The sequence below is a fragment of the Thermobia domestica genome, chromosome 1 (genome assembly GCF_964235325.1).
Source record: "Thermobia domestica chromosome 1, izTheDome1.hap1.1, whole genome shotgun sequence".
Taxonomy (NCBI): domain Eukaryota; kingdom Metazoa; phylum Arthropoda; class Insecta; order Zygentoma; family Lepismatidae; genus Thermobia; species Thermobia domestica.
Window position 1 is genome coordinate 336,954,566 of NC_137454.1, and position 17,332 is coordinate 336,971,897.

The 17,332-nt window shown below is 36.8% G+C and overlaps 1 protein-coding gene across 4 annotated transcripts in view; it reads left to right on the forward strand.

The window, feature by feature from the left end:
* The window catches only part of KaiR1D (Kainate-type ionotropic glutamate receptor subunit 1D), a 700,763-nt gene that overhangs the window by 439,904 nt on the left and 243,527 nt on the right, over positions 1 to 17,332 (forward strand). The gene's annotated exons all lie outside the window — the stretch shown is intronic.

Here is a 17,332-nt window from a genome sequence, read left to right on the forward strand (position 1 = left end):
TTTTTGTACAGTAAGAAAAAATACATATAAACCCTAACAGCACAATATGTGCTAGGAATGTGCCATTTAGATGTCCCAGCTACTTTTTAGGTACCCGACACCTGCACATATGATATTCATGTGCTAAGTATGTACTTCAGGTACCTACAATTTTAGGTACTTGTTACATCTATTTTAGGTACTTGTACCACAAACATAACATTTATATACCTGGATCAATTTCGCACTCTAACAGTCATTTATTTTTATATCGTCACTTGGGACATACATTTGTCATGTTCTAGGTATGTCCTTTAGGTACATACTGTTTTAGATACTCTAACAGCACACGATGTACTAGGCATGCGCCATTTAGGTGTTCTAAATTCATCTCCCACATTTGTTGCATTTCTTGCTTCTTTCTCTAAGCGATTGTGTACTAGAAGCAACAAACGCACCAACTTGATTAGATGGCAACTGTCACCGATCATTTAAAAGTGAATATGGAACAACCATGAAATAAAGGAAATAGACACTTGTCATTTTGTTATAAAATTACGTGGCGAGCAGATTTTATCTGATCCCAAACGGTTATCGTCGAATATACGCGGTTAAAGGAGCACCCTGATTAGCCAAATTCAAAATGGATGGCAAGTGATAGTCAAGTCTATGTCCGTCCCTAGGCACATGCCTGACATGTACCTGGGGAACATGTCTAGTATGTTCTTCCCCATACCGCAATCAAAAATTACTCCCCCAAAATATGATAAATCGCATTTATGCTTAATTTGTTTACATTAAGGTGAGTCTAAAAACACTTTAAAAAAGTAAAAGAAAGAAGTACCCGAAGGTGGGCGCGAACCACTAACCCTTTGATTAATAGACGTATGCTCTTCCAACTTAGCCACGGAAGCGATAGGTAAAACGTAGCTTGTAGAGGGATAAATCTTAGGGTTCTTTTTAATTTGACTATCAGAGTGCTCTTGTAACCCTGTATATTCGAGATAACCGTTTGGGATCAGATGAAGTCCGCTCGCCATGTATTTTTATAACAAAATGACGCGCGTCTCTTTACTTTATCTCATGGTTCTTCCATATTCACTTTCAAATGATCAGCGACAGTTGGCATTTAAAATATACAATTCTTTATCCCTAACTACGTAAATAATTAACTGATCACATAGGTATGAAAGATTCATCTTAACTTTTATTCATCAGTTATGTAATTTCTTTCTTCTAAATTCATCTCCCAAATGTGATGCATTTGTTGCTTTTTTTTTTTTTAAAGCGATTGTGATAGAAAGACAGAAAGTGGAGCAGAAAGCGCGAGAAACCGTTGAAAACTATGTTACTGCGCATGAGCAAAAATGCAAACAGCTGACTGTCATTCGTGCGTCACTGCAGATATCAATTATGTGTCATAAGTATCTGAAAAAGTATGTACCTAAAGGAAGTACCTGGAACATGAAAGTTGTATGCCCAAGTGACGACATAAAAACAAATGACTATCACAGTGCGAAACTAAGCCAGGTATATAAATGCTAGATTTGTGGTACAGAGACGTAAATATCAATTAAGTGTTAAAAAGCATCTAAAACTTTAGGCAGCTGAAGTACATACTTAGCACATGATTACCATATGTACCAAGTGTCAGGTACCTAAAAGTAGCTGGGACACCTAAATGGCACATGCGTAGCACATCTTGTGCTGTTATGGTTATAATACCACCCTTATTGAATGCTGCAAACTAAGGACGTTAGAGTATTACAAACTCGATAAACAACGAACTTTTTATAGGTTTCTACAGCAGTAATAAGGCAAGTGAGATGGAAGGGACAAGTGTCGATACTGCAATCAAGACATAGCTAACATTAAGTAACTAAGATACAAAGTTACAAGGAATTGAAAATTTTTACTTTCTTTCTTTTAAAATATTTTATTACAAAAAAAAAATGCTTAAATAAGTGTCACACACATTATCATACAGAGTCCGAACACCTAAAAAAAAAAAAAAATTAATTCAGCATACATATGTACACTTCCTCAAAAAAACTATAGTTATTTAACAAGGAAATGATTAATGTAGCATAAAAAATTGAACTTACACTTCATCTGTACTCTTTTTCTTATAAAAAGAATCTAGTTGTATCATTTTTTTCTGTAAATATAGGTGAAAGTATTTTACAATTACTTATCGCAAAATCTTATTACGACAAATAATACCCGTTCAATACTACATAGATGTAATGGCTTGTAATATTGGATCCCCCTAAAGCTTACACCCTTTCGAACAAAAACTTCTGGATGTGCGCCTGCAATCATATAAATGCTTTTAGTAGATATAAAGATTATATTGGTGTTCATAGCAATACGGTATCTCAAAACGTGCCGGATATGTGAATAACATTGCTAAATTTCTCTATTCTGCTTAAAAGGCGTATTTCTGCGGGAACTTTTTTTAAAAACAATTATTGTTCTCCTTTGCTTTTATAATACAACAATAGTTTTTAATAAGTTTGATTTACTAACAAGACTCTTTTATACATATTTTCTCTGTATTTGTGTGTCAGTCCATCCAGGAGACTAAAACATGTCCCACATAGCACATGTACGTCCACGGGATGTCCGAGACTGAGCCCGCAACGGACGACAGAACCTTCCGGGATTATCCGAATGTGCTCCCGGGACATCCACAGGATTTCCGCGGGAGATCCAGATGTCCGCTAATATCCCGGGATACAGGATATTCAACGGGACCACAAAGGGATGTCTACTGGTTTTCCCTCGGACCTCCTGTCCCATCTGGGACGTCCCGTGGACATCCTACGTGGGAATCCTTCAGAACGTCCCATGCAGGACGTCCAAGGGATGTCTTCTCATTGTCCCGATAATCCCGGGAGCTGAATGGGATGATTGGGATCAAAATAGGACATCCCAGGGACGTAATGTGCTATGTGGGGAACTATTTGATGCATCACCATCAATTTTTGCCAGGATGTGGAGGGTCAAAAGTAACGAATGGAGTTTGTTGATGGAGGTGGTCCATTTATCAACTATACCCGCTTTTTAACACTGGTAACTATTGAACAAAGACGGTAATAGTTGGCCAGAAGCGATATCCTGCAATCGATTGACCGTTCCAAGAATACGGTTTATCTCCATCCGGAAATAGTACTCTCTTCTTAAACCGGAAGTGATAGAAATTCAGTACTACAACTGGTATCAATATTGATATATAGAGAGCAAAAAAATGCAAGAGATTGAGGGGCTCAGTGGTTGAGTGCTTATTCCTGGTGCGTGGGTCCCTGGTTCAATTCCCGGTCAAATAGGTTTGTGTGAATTTCACACTGAATTGTTCTCTGAAAAGCGGCTATAGTAGCCATATCGATATCAAGCATAATGCGCCCAGGTTCGGTAGATAGAATAACTTGCACGGCAGCTTTCAGCAATGTGGTATATTCTCGCTTCTTGTCAGTAGAGTATACAATACTGGTATAACCACCGAATTATGAGGAACATGTATGATATATTGTTGAAAAAATGGAAGGAGAACTACCTTAAACCTAACTTTCTAACCTTAAACCTTAGAACTACCTGAATTTCTCCATACCTCTTTTAGTTCTGAAAATAAAGAACCGCTTAGCGTCATCTGTACCAGAAGTGAACTACAACCGATTTAGTCACTTGATATTTCTCAGGTATAGGAATTTCTTTTATGTGTTGTGGCAAAGGAACTGAACAACTATTTACCGATCTTACTACCCTGAAATTATACAATAGGAATAATAAAAAATACAAATATATTCACTGGTATTATTTTCCAGTGATTGGTTTTTCCAATACTTTCCCCGACTGAAGTATAGTTGCCTTGTAAATTCTGAATATTTACTACTAATATTTTTCTTAAGTTACTATAAATCGTTCATACAAATTATGAGCAATATAAGTTACGTTTACTTGACAAAACGGACTCCATAGTGTAATGTTTCGATAGTGTAGCAGTATTTTAATCAGATACAAGACTGCTTGTACTGTCTAAGTACAGCACATTTACGATCTTGGATGGTTTTCACTAGATACTACACTAGACTCTCGCTAATCCGGCCCTCAGTAGCCCGACCTCTCAGTAATCGGTTGCCCATCCAACCAAAAGTACATGCACAATGAATTATCGTGCGCATGCACAACAATGTTGAGTTAAACAATGCTTTATATACTGTACTTAATCGAAATTGTAGCATTCTTTCCAGTTCGGTTGCGTGATAAAGCATGCCACCGTTGCGTATCATCACTGCGACCGTTAAAAACTAGAGACATGTTTCATAGTGAGTGATACTACTCAAGGACTATGTTTTCTTTGAAAATTAATATATATTTGAATTTAATTAAATATATCCTCTATGTTTTTAAGATTATATCCTTCGATTTAATAAAGTACAGTACACTATATCGCCAATGTTTTCAAAATAAATAAATAAATAAATCAAATAAATTTCAGACACTCAATAATCCAGCACTTCCGCTAATCCGGCACCCATGTGCTAGGAATGGCCAGATTAACGAAAGTCTAGTGTATTAATGCGTGTAAAATCCTCTAACAAGAACTGCCGAAAATTGCATTTACCTTGTTTACAATTGGTGCCTAGTTAATAAGTTTACAGACTCAAGCTGCCTACATAGATGTTGCATATTAATTGTTTGAACAAATTAATACTATGGTGTTACAAGTTTAATGGTCAGAAAGCATATATGAAAAAGTAACAAAATATATCTTACCTGAGGTTACTCTTCATGCTGTCGATCATCGGTAATTCGTTTGTTTCAAATACGCTTATTTGTGACAATGCAGACGATACGAAACAGGCCTTCTTCTTTGCTGAATATACAAACCCTGCAGTGAAGCCATATCTAGCATCTTGGTGCTAGATCTAGCATGATCCACATGCTTTTAGCATCTAGCATCTTGACTTTAGCATCCTGACCAAATCTAGCATAATTTCATTCTTCCCTCTGTTAAACAGAAAAAGAACGAAAATTTAGATGGTTCAAGGGCGTCGGGAATTATTCTTTTTAGTTGAAGCGATGGTTGGAGCAATGAAACCAGTCAGTATTTCTGCGGTTGTAATTTTTTGTTGAATTCAGAGCAAACGCAAATATTCAAAAAAGCAAACGAGACTCTGCAAAACATATTTACTTACCCATAGTTTTATTACTGTCAACTGACACCTGAATGTGTGGTTATCTGGGATGTTTCTGTCCCTTTCAATTTAAACTTGAGAGGGGAGGGATTTGAGCGTCTGGAAGCAGCTACTAATACACTAAAGGAATGCTTCAGGGCTATGTCGGAAGCGGCATATTGTGTATATATTTCTTAAAATGTTATCCATTCATAAAACATAAATTCGACTTTCCTCCTTTATAATGTACCATTTACCAATTTATTTCATTATCATTCCTGACAGCGTCATATTAGCTTTGTACATGAATACAGTTAAAACACTTCATTAAAATAATGAAGATAAGTATTGGTGGGAAATAAATTAGTTAGGAAAGATAATTTGAAACTCTGGCATAATTTATGAGAATCTAGCATAATTGAAACCCGTGTTTGGCATCATCGCGAGTCTCGAGTGTGGCAACCCTGAAACCCTGCCTCCAGTTGCACTGAGTCCGGAGCTGAGAATCTTAACATCTTTTACAGTGTGAATTTGCGCTTTACATAAAATCTTTTTTTTTTCACACGCAATATTAATTCACCAAAGAATTTGTACATGAGCAATCATATGTGGATGACATAGTTCTCATAGTATGTTAAGTGAAATAATTTCAACTGTGCAGCAATCACATGCACCCTAAATACCTTACTGATGCATATAATTTAAGCAAACACACCTTGTCTTTGTAAGGTCTTTCCTTTCACTTAAATATTATTAAGTATTCTACCTTTTATCATGTCCTGGGACTAACGAAGCTTTTCTTTTTGTTTAACTCCCAATATTTTCTTCTATTTTTCAAATCATTGACAGTTGTGCTCTTCTCATTTCTATTCGTCGCTTTTCTTCCATCTTTCCTTCTTTGGTAGTGTGAAGAAGACAATTTCTTCGCGAGATGTATTCTGTCCAATTGGCCTTCCTACGAAGGATACTGGCTAAAAGCGTTCTCTTCTCTCTTATCCGTTGTAAAACATCTTCGTTTGTTACTCCTTCTATCCATTTCATCTTCTCCATCTTTCTGCAACATAACCCTTCGAAGCTCTCTAAATATTTCTTCTCTTACTCTCGAAATGTCCAAGTCTCTGAACCAGACACTTTGATACTTCATACTCCAATACTCGCAATAGCACTTGACCATCTTCTACCTTAGTTCAAGATTAAGCCGCCTTCTTGTTGAATGCTTTTTTGGTTATGGCAATTCTTGATGTGATCTCTTTAGTGCAGTCACTTAGATATACCCTTCTTAAAAGAAGTTCTCATCGATGCGTTTGCCTTTGTCCAAATAATTGCCTAAGTGATAGTTATAGGCTTCATGAAAAGAACGTTGATTCCACTAGAGATGTATATTATTGGAGTATAACATAAGCCATATAAACAACCAATCATAATCCGTCTTGCTTTTAGAACATCCACCCAAAATGCAGCTAAACACATGAATAGAAATTTGCTTCTCATTTGCCAAAACTAGAAAATGTCAACAGATTATAGTTTCGCATTTGACACTTCCACTAATGCGTGCTATATGCGTATACTCGCATTAAATTTCTAAAACCATCCACCTTCCATTGGTGTCAACATAAAGAGAAATAATTATGTGCTACTGATTAATATTCAAGAAGAAAGGAAAAAAGATAATTAGTTCACGCAGAGTACATATGGCAGCATTAAATTATCATTTTATTTATTAATTTATCTTTTGCTTTTTCATGAATTTATCTCTTCCGAATGAATAACTTTTGTTAGGAGTGTGGACGTTTCGGTGCACAGAATAGAAATGAAATCTTTGTTTTACGTCCCACGTTATGCCGGTTAGGCTAAAGGAGTCGGTGATGATGAGAGATGAGTGAAATGGTGCAATGAAGAAAATGGGAGGAAACAGGAGAACTCCTAGAAAACTCACGAGCACGGTGTTTGTCCACCACAAAGTTTACACGGCGCGAGCCCAAGCACCGAAAGTGAACACTCTACCACTGAGCCACCGCGCCTCTGTGCACAGAATAGAATGTTTACACCGAGCTGGTCTCACATCTAAACATCCTTACACCCAAAATGTCCTTATAGCCTACACTAAAAACTCCTAGACTGAAACAACTGTAACTCCATGCCTTGACTATCCATCATTCGATTAAATGTGCTCCATTTGGTGAGTTATTGTTGGAGATTGACAGAGTTTTGTGTTAATAAACTTGAGAAATTTTAAGAGGAATTTTGGTTGTAACTCCCGGTATCGAAAAATGTTAACCTGTTGATATTTGCATGTTACAAAATTTCGATTTTCATAAATTAGTTTGATAGTTACAAGAGCGTTCCAACAAAATGGTTTATTAGGTGTATAAAATCTTTCTATACTACGCCTATGTTCTTTGATTTCATTATAATCGTCAGAAATGTACTGTTAATTCAATATTAGTCATATGTTACAAAATTAGAAGAAAGTACTAACTAAAGTCTAGTATTCTTTATAAACGTAAACTTTATAAGAACAAAATTAAGACCTCTAAAGCAGTGGTTCTCAAACTTTTTCGATAACGCGGATCCTCTGTTTATTTGGAAAGTGATCTGCGGACCTCCTGGCAATGCTATCTGAAATTTCACTTGGTATTAAAAAATATAGTGATTAGACAAGATGAATATTAAGGAAAATAATGCAATATGCAAGTTATTGTAAAGCCACAAGATTGTTTCCTAGTGAACAAAATTTCAATTGAAAATACAGTAACTTTCAAGACTGAAAATCAATGTCTTTTTTTTTTTTAAGGTAGTCCTCTTGATAAACAATGTTCTCAAATGTGGGGTCACTAATGTGACGAATGAAATTCTTTCTGTTTTTCCATAATTGCATTGAAATCTAGAATAAGTTTTGTCACTATCAATCTTGGGTCCGATTTCACTTTAAGGTTTTAATACTGCATAAAGCAGAAATGGTATGCTCACAGAAGTAAGTGTTAGGGAATGGCATCAAATGTTGCAATGCTTTTTTAAAGACAACTCTTCATACTCACAGCGTACACGCAACCAAAAGCTACCAAGTTCATTTTCTTTGAAAATGATTTTCCATGAAGGAATGCAGGATAGTTCCAATAGCTGTTCTTGTTCTGTGTTAGAGAAATTCATACCCGTGTATGTTATGGATTTCTACATTAGTGAAATGATTTTTAATCCAATCATTACCAGGTTGTAGGATAGGGAAATATTCTCGAAAACTTGCAGCTAACGCTATCAAGTGTCCTACAAGTGTTTTGTGCACCTCAGCAAAAGTGCCCTAACAAAGAAGGAACTCCTCTCACTTGAAGTATAGTCCTATATAATGATTTACCGACTTCAGGGCAGAAATTTAGTAAAGTAGGAAAACACTTAAATTTACAAACGTAGGTATAATTTCTAATTGCTTTCTTTTTAGTAACTGAAAAAAGTACTTCTTGCATAACAGCTGTGAGTTCCATTTTATTACAACACATTTTAATTTGTAGGCATCGCGGATCCCCTGGCTAGGTCCGTGGATCCCACTTTGAGAATTACTGCTTTAAACGAAGAATCAACATGTGAGGGATAATCAGAAATTAAGGTTACAAGGCCTGCAGGAAAAACGTGTACGTATTATTTCGTACAACAAGATTATTTTTCGACATAGTCTTTATAGGCACTTGTCACGTCGCGTCGTGGGATGACTTTGAAGATTCCCTCCTGGTAAAAATCATGTCTTTGCGTATTCAGCCACGCTGTCACGAAATGTTTCACCTTCTCGTCTGAACTAGTTACAGACTCCTAGGTGCTCCTTCAAGTATGGGAACAGGTGAAAGTCGCTTGAGGTGAGGTCTGGGCTGTAGGGAGGTTGGTCGATGATGTCCATGCTGTTAATGCCGTGCTGAGTTGGCTACTACGCTCCTCGTCGATGACGTTTTCTCTACCAACCGCAAACCTTTGACATTATTGTGTGACATGCTGACGAGACATTACAGACTTTCCGTAAACCTCTACCAGTTGCCTATGAATTTCAGCCGCAGTTACATGTTTTGACCACATAAATCAAATCACGGAGCAGATTTCTTCGCGAGATTAGTTTCCCAAACTCGTTGGCATTTGTGTTAAAATACAACTACCGCCACAGGTGGCGGATGGCTGAAGCTCTGCACAGTTGCCAACTGCATAATTACAACTACCGCATAATCACTCTGTATTGCAACTACCGCACACTCCTCATTCCCCTATCACAGAGGAAACTCCAGAAATATCAGCCTTGTAACCTTAATTTCTGATCCCCCCTCGTATTTTACGAACCATGAAAGTTCAGTGGCCAAACACGATTTAAAAAGTGCGCCAATCACAAAATACAGTAATTTTAAATCAAAACCTTTTTCTACAAGTTCTTACTGCTATGATGTTACTTATGTAAACAATCACGTTGAGATTAGGATGGTTTTAACCACTTACTTCCTTGATGAATTTTAATCGCAAACAATTGGCTTATTTCTTTAAGTCTGAAAGAAAGAACATTCTTAGCTTAACTAAATTCGAATAAATTTCATGAATGCTAATGTGAAACGAATAAATAGACACACAAATATAAATGTTGACTCGAAAGGTAGAAACTCTTGTAGGGTATCTTCCAATAATCGATCTTACAGAGGGATATTTAAATGGTATCGTATACAGATAGCCATGTTCATTTACCATAAATTTACTCTATTACGTCACTCCAATACTTTTATGTACGCCTCATTAACCAGAATAAGAGCAGAATATATATATGGCTTCAAAATATAACGTACATTCGATGTAATTGGAAATTACCAATATGCTATATTAAAATGTCATACACGTTTGTGCTCAAATTGTTTGTCTGTATATAGAAAATGAATTTCACAATGAGTTCTGAAATTCAATTACGAATTGTCGAGTTGTATTTGTAATACAGAAGGCGTTTTGTTATATCCTATGTTTAGATGTGAACTCAATAAACGTCAATTAAAGCAATGCGCTTTTCACTCAATAGTCCCTGTATCTGCTACTGCTAGTAAAACTTGCGCTAAGTAGAAGCGAGCGAACGTCTTTTTTCTTTCTAATTTCATACCTCATCTTTACCAGTTTCAATCCTTAAAAAGGGAACTAAAATCTTAATCTTTCAGAAAAAGAAAGAATGCCTTTTCATGAAGATCATCATCTTATATATATATATATATATATAGGGTGTTGTAAAAAATGGCGCCCATGGACCACAGAGCGCTATTCTACTGGCTAAAATAAAGCGAAAATGTTATATGATGGTATGCGCTCCGGGTCCTCCTCCAGCAGCTATGGGGAATCAAAATTTCACAATGTGGCAACGTCGCAGACTAACTTGAAGCCATTAGCATTACTCTACGAATATAGCAAACAGTTGAATCAATATCGACTTTATTTGCTATCTGGAAAGAATCGATATATCTGACACCGAAATAAGACGAAAAGTATAGACCAACGTAGGTGCACAAATGTTTCCTTTCGGAGTTATAGGCTGCCGAAAACATGAAAAAATGAACTTTAAAAGTCTATAGCTCCGAAACTATCGGAACTACCGTAGTCGGGTCAAGACTTTACTTAGGAACTACTATGTGTTCTATCCAAAAATACGTGTTTCAGAATCCTAAAGTACTCACGCAACAATTTTTGTACAGGCAGTCTGGTTACGGACATATAATCTGAAGTACTCACTAACTACCTCTATAAAAATTGTTGCCGAAGTACCACAAGATTCTGAAGCATGTATTTTTGGATAGAGCACATATTAGTTCCTTAGTAAAGTCTTGTCCCGACTATGGTAGTTCCCATAGTTTTGGAGCTATGGACTTTTAAAGTTAATTTTTTTCATGTTTTCGGCAGCCTATAACTCCGAAAGGAAACATTTGTGATGATGATTTAAAATGTTCTAATATTACCGATATTAGTGTCGAATCCATAGTTTTCGGGCGCACTGGGATGAACAGGAACACTTCTGATAATGCCGTTTAAATCCAAACACATGTCAGCCCCACAACTTGGAAACTTGGAGGAGGGGAGGGTATTAATTTTTTGCGTTTGTTGTACGGTATTTACCGTACATCACAAGAAACACGTATAGAAAACAAATCCACAAGGCCACAATCAGACGAAACAACAATTCAATACAGGAACAAACACGTTAACTCAAATACCGCTATTGTTGATTTGAATCAACAATTACCGGTATACGAACAAAAGATTTTTTTTTTAAACGGATGTAAAGGTAAATTTTAAGGGTGCGGCTTATACACACGAGAATACGGTATATATATATAATATGATCGAAAATGGCTATATAAGAGTCGAATCCATAGTTTTCGAGTTTGCTGTGGCGAACACTGACAGTTCCGATGCCATTTAAATCCAAATCCAGCCCTTTATGTCCAAAATGAAACGTATTCTCTCCGTGGGAAGAACTGGATATTCTGCTAGCATTAACTAATTATTAATTAAATGCTTCGTTATTTGTAAGTTCTGAAATTTCGTGACACATCCAATGCAATTGCGCAACACACCAGTGTGTCATGACACACCGATTGGTAACCATTGTGTTATGTCATCCTCGTGTGTTTGAAGTAGCGTATCCTAGTAAAGAGGTAGTACTTTCAACATCAAACACTACGTGCTTTCCCTACTCATGAACCAAAGAACAGTGGCGAATCCACGGGGGAGGGGGCCAATTGCCCTCTCAAAGATTGTTTCTTTTTTACTTCTAACGTTACTTCATTAGGAAATGGAAATAGAGTATTATTTTCGGTCGATCCAGGCTGTGTAATACAAACCTGTCAGAGCCTATCCAATATATGTGAACTTTGAATATTTCTTGCCGTAGTTCTTTGGGTTAGTCGCAATAACACTCATTCAGATGATAACAGTAGGAAGGAGGATGAAACAACTTAAACTTTTTAAAATAAAAATTTATATTTTATTCGTGTGTCACAGCGAAGTGATAGGGTTGGCTTGCTTGGGACAATGAGCAATTTATTTCTACTGTACTTAACCGTATAACAAGGGGGCACGGGAAATAGATTATTCAACTTCCATTACCGAAAATTTCATCTAATCTAGGGCTTTTAGGTTCGTTGATTAAGTGATTTGCATTTAGTTTCTTGGTCAGCAGCAACGATATATAGGAAGAGATATGCAGTTTAATATGCCTATTAAAACTACCAACAAATCACTTACGTATACAATATTTTCACCATTTTATTTTACCCTATTTTGATGCTAAACTTGTACTCCGTATATTGACCTCACATTCATCATCCTGGGGCAATCCACCTCTCCGACACCTCGCGCCAAGGAATAATTTAGGCTTTTAAGCTCTACTACATAGGAAAAACTTTTAAAAGCATACTTTGATATTATGGAAAGCAATTCGAACACGTATGTATGAGATGCTGGAAATAGTTTAACATAATAAAGTGTGCTGTCAACATAGAAGAGTCATTGCAGGAGTTCCAGTAATTCACAACACTGGATTACTGGAGTGAATGAATTATTCCAGAATGAATTAAAACAGTGATTACTGAATCATTGTTTTAAATCCAGTTCCATAGCCCATATTTCCAACCACAAAATCGCATCCAAAGAGGACATCAGTGAAATTCAAAATACCCGTGCTTAAGAAGATCAAGGACCTGTGAGAATCTATTATGATACTGAGAATGCATAGTGGCCAGAACATTACATGTTGCTAATCAACATTAAGTCGTACAATCCATTACAAATGTAGGCCAACAATTGTCCAAAGACCAGTGTGCATGTATTAACATCATCGCATATCGCAGAGCGTAAGAACGAGTATACCAGGCTGTACGAGCGTCACCTAACTGTTGCTGCTGAAAAGTCCTTATGATAATGGACAAAACATGTATCTTCCTAAGTAATTGTGGAAAAGTGAAGGCCATAAGTACATACCAATGTCATTTCAGTTTCAATTCATAGAACGTATCTTGAAAAATTTTAAGATTGCATATTGGCTTTTACTACACATGGAAATTCCAGGTTCGCATAGTCAAAAAAAGAAAAACATGAAAATCAATGCTATATATATCAAATAACATATTTTATCCCTAGTTTGCACAGACGAAATACTAGCATTATATTGCGACGACATCCGTCGTCTGAAACTGTACCAGGACAAAGCTTCAAGTCAAAACATCGCTTGTGCATACGCGTGGCAGCTGCATCTGCTTTTTCTTTCAAGGAAATTCTCGTGGTGAGATGAGTGAAGATTTTACTTCAATGTGTTATTGTTCATTTCGATTCACAGGCTACGCTGTGGATCTTCAAAGGACGCCTCTCGTCATATCAAGTTCGCACAGTAAATGTCCCTGGGAAAGCAAGCACGGGTGGAATAATACTCTTTTTGGTACAGCTACAATGAAGTGTGTTGCACTAGAAACTGCAATGTCGTGCCATGACTATTACACCGAGAATGACCGATGATGGTAGGGTTTAATATTTTAGTTAAGCAATAACTTGTATTTTGTAAAGTAAAGGCGCATAGCAACCATTAGGAAGACCTAGGCGAAGACGGGAGGACAATATTAAGACCTATCTCGCAAAATTAGCAGAAACTGGATCCGGTTGGCTAAGGACAGAAGTCAATGGACAGCTTTTGTGAACGCGACATTGAACCTTCGAGTTCCATAGGTCATAGATTTAGTTAGTTAGGTAGTAAAGGCATCAACCACTGTAGTCTGATGCAAAAGAACTTCTAATGGTCAAGGTAATCCCATATATATATTTATAATATGGTACGGGTGAATCTTATTTTGATTTGAGATCATCTGAGTTTGTGGCATTTTCTCGAAGAATGCTTCAGAGTTGTTTTTTTTAACTAATCTCATTTCACTAGTTAATCCTTTCACACAATTACCAATTTGGGATCCCTACTTTACAATTTCATGAAAAATGAAGCTATTTATTTTTCTAGTTTACTTCTTACAAAGAGGATTGTTTGTTAATCTATGGCGGGTTTAATTGCTGAGTAGGATATTTGTACTACCGATTTTCTCATACAGCCAACCATGTAAAGGAAAAGCAGGGACTTTTCTTCAATTCTCATCCTCGTCTTCTTTTGTTGTGCGTGTTGGGTCCGGTGCGGAATCTTCTCTTGACGCATACGATCGATCGTCCCCGCAGTTCTCATTTCTCCATGCAGAACGCGAAGGAAAGGACTGCTCTCCTCTCCCTCGAGAAAAAGATGACAGAAAAAATAGAAAAAAAGAAAGGATCTTGGGATGCTGTTCAGGATGCTGGGGGATGGTACACTCACCCACATCTCACTAGTTCTGTCTTTTAAACCATCAGTGCCTCTGCGCTGAACGATTCCCTTTGTCTTTGATTATGAGAGCGACAACCCTATTCTCCTTGCGAGCTGCAGTGGCAAGCTAACAGCCCTCTGTGAGTTTCCAGGCTGAAATCTACTTTTAGCCTTGGTTAATGGGGAAACGGAGAACCATAAATTGAAATTGCTTCCTGCTTCTTTCGACGTCCAAACGAAGAAGACGAAGAAACGATGATGAAGGAAAGGAAAGAGAAATACAAGAAAGATTTAAAAAAAAGAAAAATAAATACAAGAAAGATTTAAAAAAAAAGAAAAATAATTGGCGAAACGAATATGACAAAATATACCCAAGAGGAAATTATCTATGTTCTTTAATAGCATTCTGGCAGTAAGTTAGTACTACGGTTACCCTTCTTCGGTTTGAGTACGCATGAAAAAATATTTGCTTTGAATACCATAGTTTGGTTGATTTACATATTTAGATACTTTTTTAATAATCAAGAAAGATAATTTTTATTTCATTAAAATACATTTAAATATTACACAACGTTTATCAAAAAATAATAATCGTTTTATGAGGTTCATCCAGAAATACGCAATACCTTCAATGTCTACTTTACAAATGTAGTATGTATCTATGTGATATCTCATTTTATCTCACATGTATAAACATGTCAGCCCGTATGGATGTCAGTGCCGGGCTTTCGAAGATTCTCAAGATTAGCACGGAGTGGGACACGGAAGTATCTTCTACAAATATGTACGAGAAGATATTGCATAGGGTTCAATTTGGTAACTTGAGGACCGATACCTCATCATCTTACTTGTTCATTGAATATAATGTTACAAGAAATTTGGATCGTTGTGTTGTTGAAAAAAAAATGAAATGAAATCTTTGAGTTGTACGTCCCACGGTTATGCCGGTTAGGCTAAAGGAGACAGTGATGATGAGAGATGAGTGAAATGGTGGAATGAAGAAAGTGGAAGGAAACGGGAGAACCCCGAGAAAACCCACGAACACGGTGTTTGTTCACCACAAAGTTCACTTGGCAGGGGCTGGGATCGAACCCGGGAACCCAAGCACCAGAGGTGAACGCTCTACCACTGAGCCGCAGCGCCCCCTTCGTTGTGTTGTTGAACATTGCACTGTGAGGTGTACAGTCTTCTTGTTAATAGATGTAACTCTTCTTCATTAACCTAAAGCATCAACCAATTCTTCAACGTGTCTAGATGTATAACATTTTTGACGATGGGCTACTAAAGAAGACTTTTTAACTGTGAGAAATGTAGGTAGATGTTGTACAGGATGTCCGAGAAGTCCCCGTGTTCCCAGGTTTTGAATATCATAGAGAACAATGTCTGTGTACTTTTAATTGCAGTGTTAGTCATAGACAGCGCTGTCTGGTATCGCTGCTTTCTAGAATTGTCTGATATCCTTGTGTTCAAGCTCATATGAAGCATTTCAGTTGTGAAGCTATGGCTGATGCGAATGGTCGCAGTTTCTCAGTTGAGCAATAGTTAATGGCACGTGTGCAGGTACACGAACGACCACACAGAGCGCAAACAATGGAAGTTATGACTGCATTTAGAGATGTCAGTGGCAGGGTTGCGAAAGTAATTTGTCTCTGTGATACTTAAGTCTACGGTTACCTGGAGATCTCGGACATTCTGTACAATAATAACACGGTAAATCAGCATGCCTATATACGAAGATTGATTGAATACATCAGTATTTGATGCTGAGTTTATGTATATTTCCTACGAACCTATAAAATATGATTTTGGCAAAACTCTATGCTATCGTATACGAGTCACATAAGATTTGGTAGACAAACGCTTAACCAAGGTAAGTATTCTCACGTATAGAGTCGCGATACTGTAGTCGGTAATGTATTTTTTCTACAACTGAGCGATCCGAATTCGATCTTCGGTGGGGCCGAAATTATTTCTCGTCTTACATTATTCAAATGTGACTAAGAGGTTCAGACATAGAGAGGACTGAGAGTAAAGATAGCCGGTACAAAGTGTTTAGAAAAGCACCCCTTATGTATGTTCTGCAGTCCATTAATTCTGGAGCCTTACCACTTATGTTACTCATGAGACGAGAGATAAGATTTACTTCTCTTATCTCATAAATTTTGAAAAAAAAATATCGTCTCAATTCTCGAAAGATCTTTTATCTTGTCATCTCGAAATGTTTTTTCATCCAGTTTTGTAAATTTATGATCTATTTCTATCTTAATTAATTTAATCTAGAAGTCATCATAATCCATACAGGTCACGAGAGTTCCACAAAGAGTGCGATATAAAAACATTTAAGCCATATTTATTTTTTAAAGTAAGTTGTGTAGTGACTTACGTATCCTTAAACGTTGATAAACCTACGATGTGTTCGTACAACCACTTCATCAATTTTCAGCTTTTATGCTTTGAGTCGCGTAACACTAGAACAGGCTTCAGATCAAAGACTTTGGAAGAACTAGTGTTGACAAAGAGATTTGTGAAATTTTTTTGTTGTCTCGGGTTTAAGAATATGCATCTCACCTTGTAGGCATCACAGCTATCCGTACATCTTGTCTATCTCCCGAGCCTCATATCCCCATCACACAATGGGGGCTATCGTTTACATTATACAGAACTCCAGGATATATATCTTTAGCAATAACCTCTTCGAGTTTAAATAATAATAGTTACCTTTATATACTGTTTCTCTTTCTTGTAATGTCACAAGCCCCTTCAAACATGTTTTAACATACGAAATTAATAACAATATATACTGTATATAGATTATCTTTAATGTTTGTTTTTTACGTTCTTTTTTGAATTT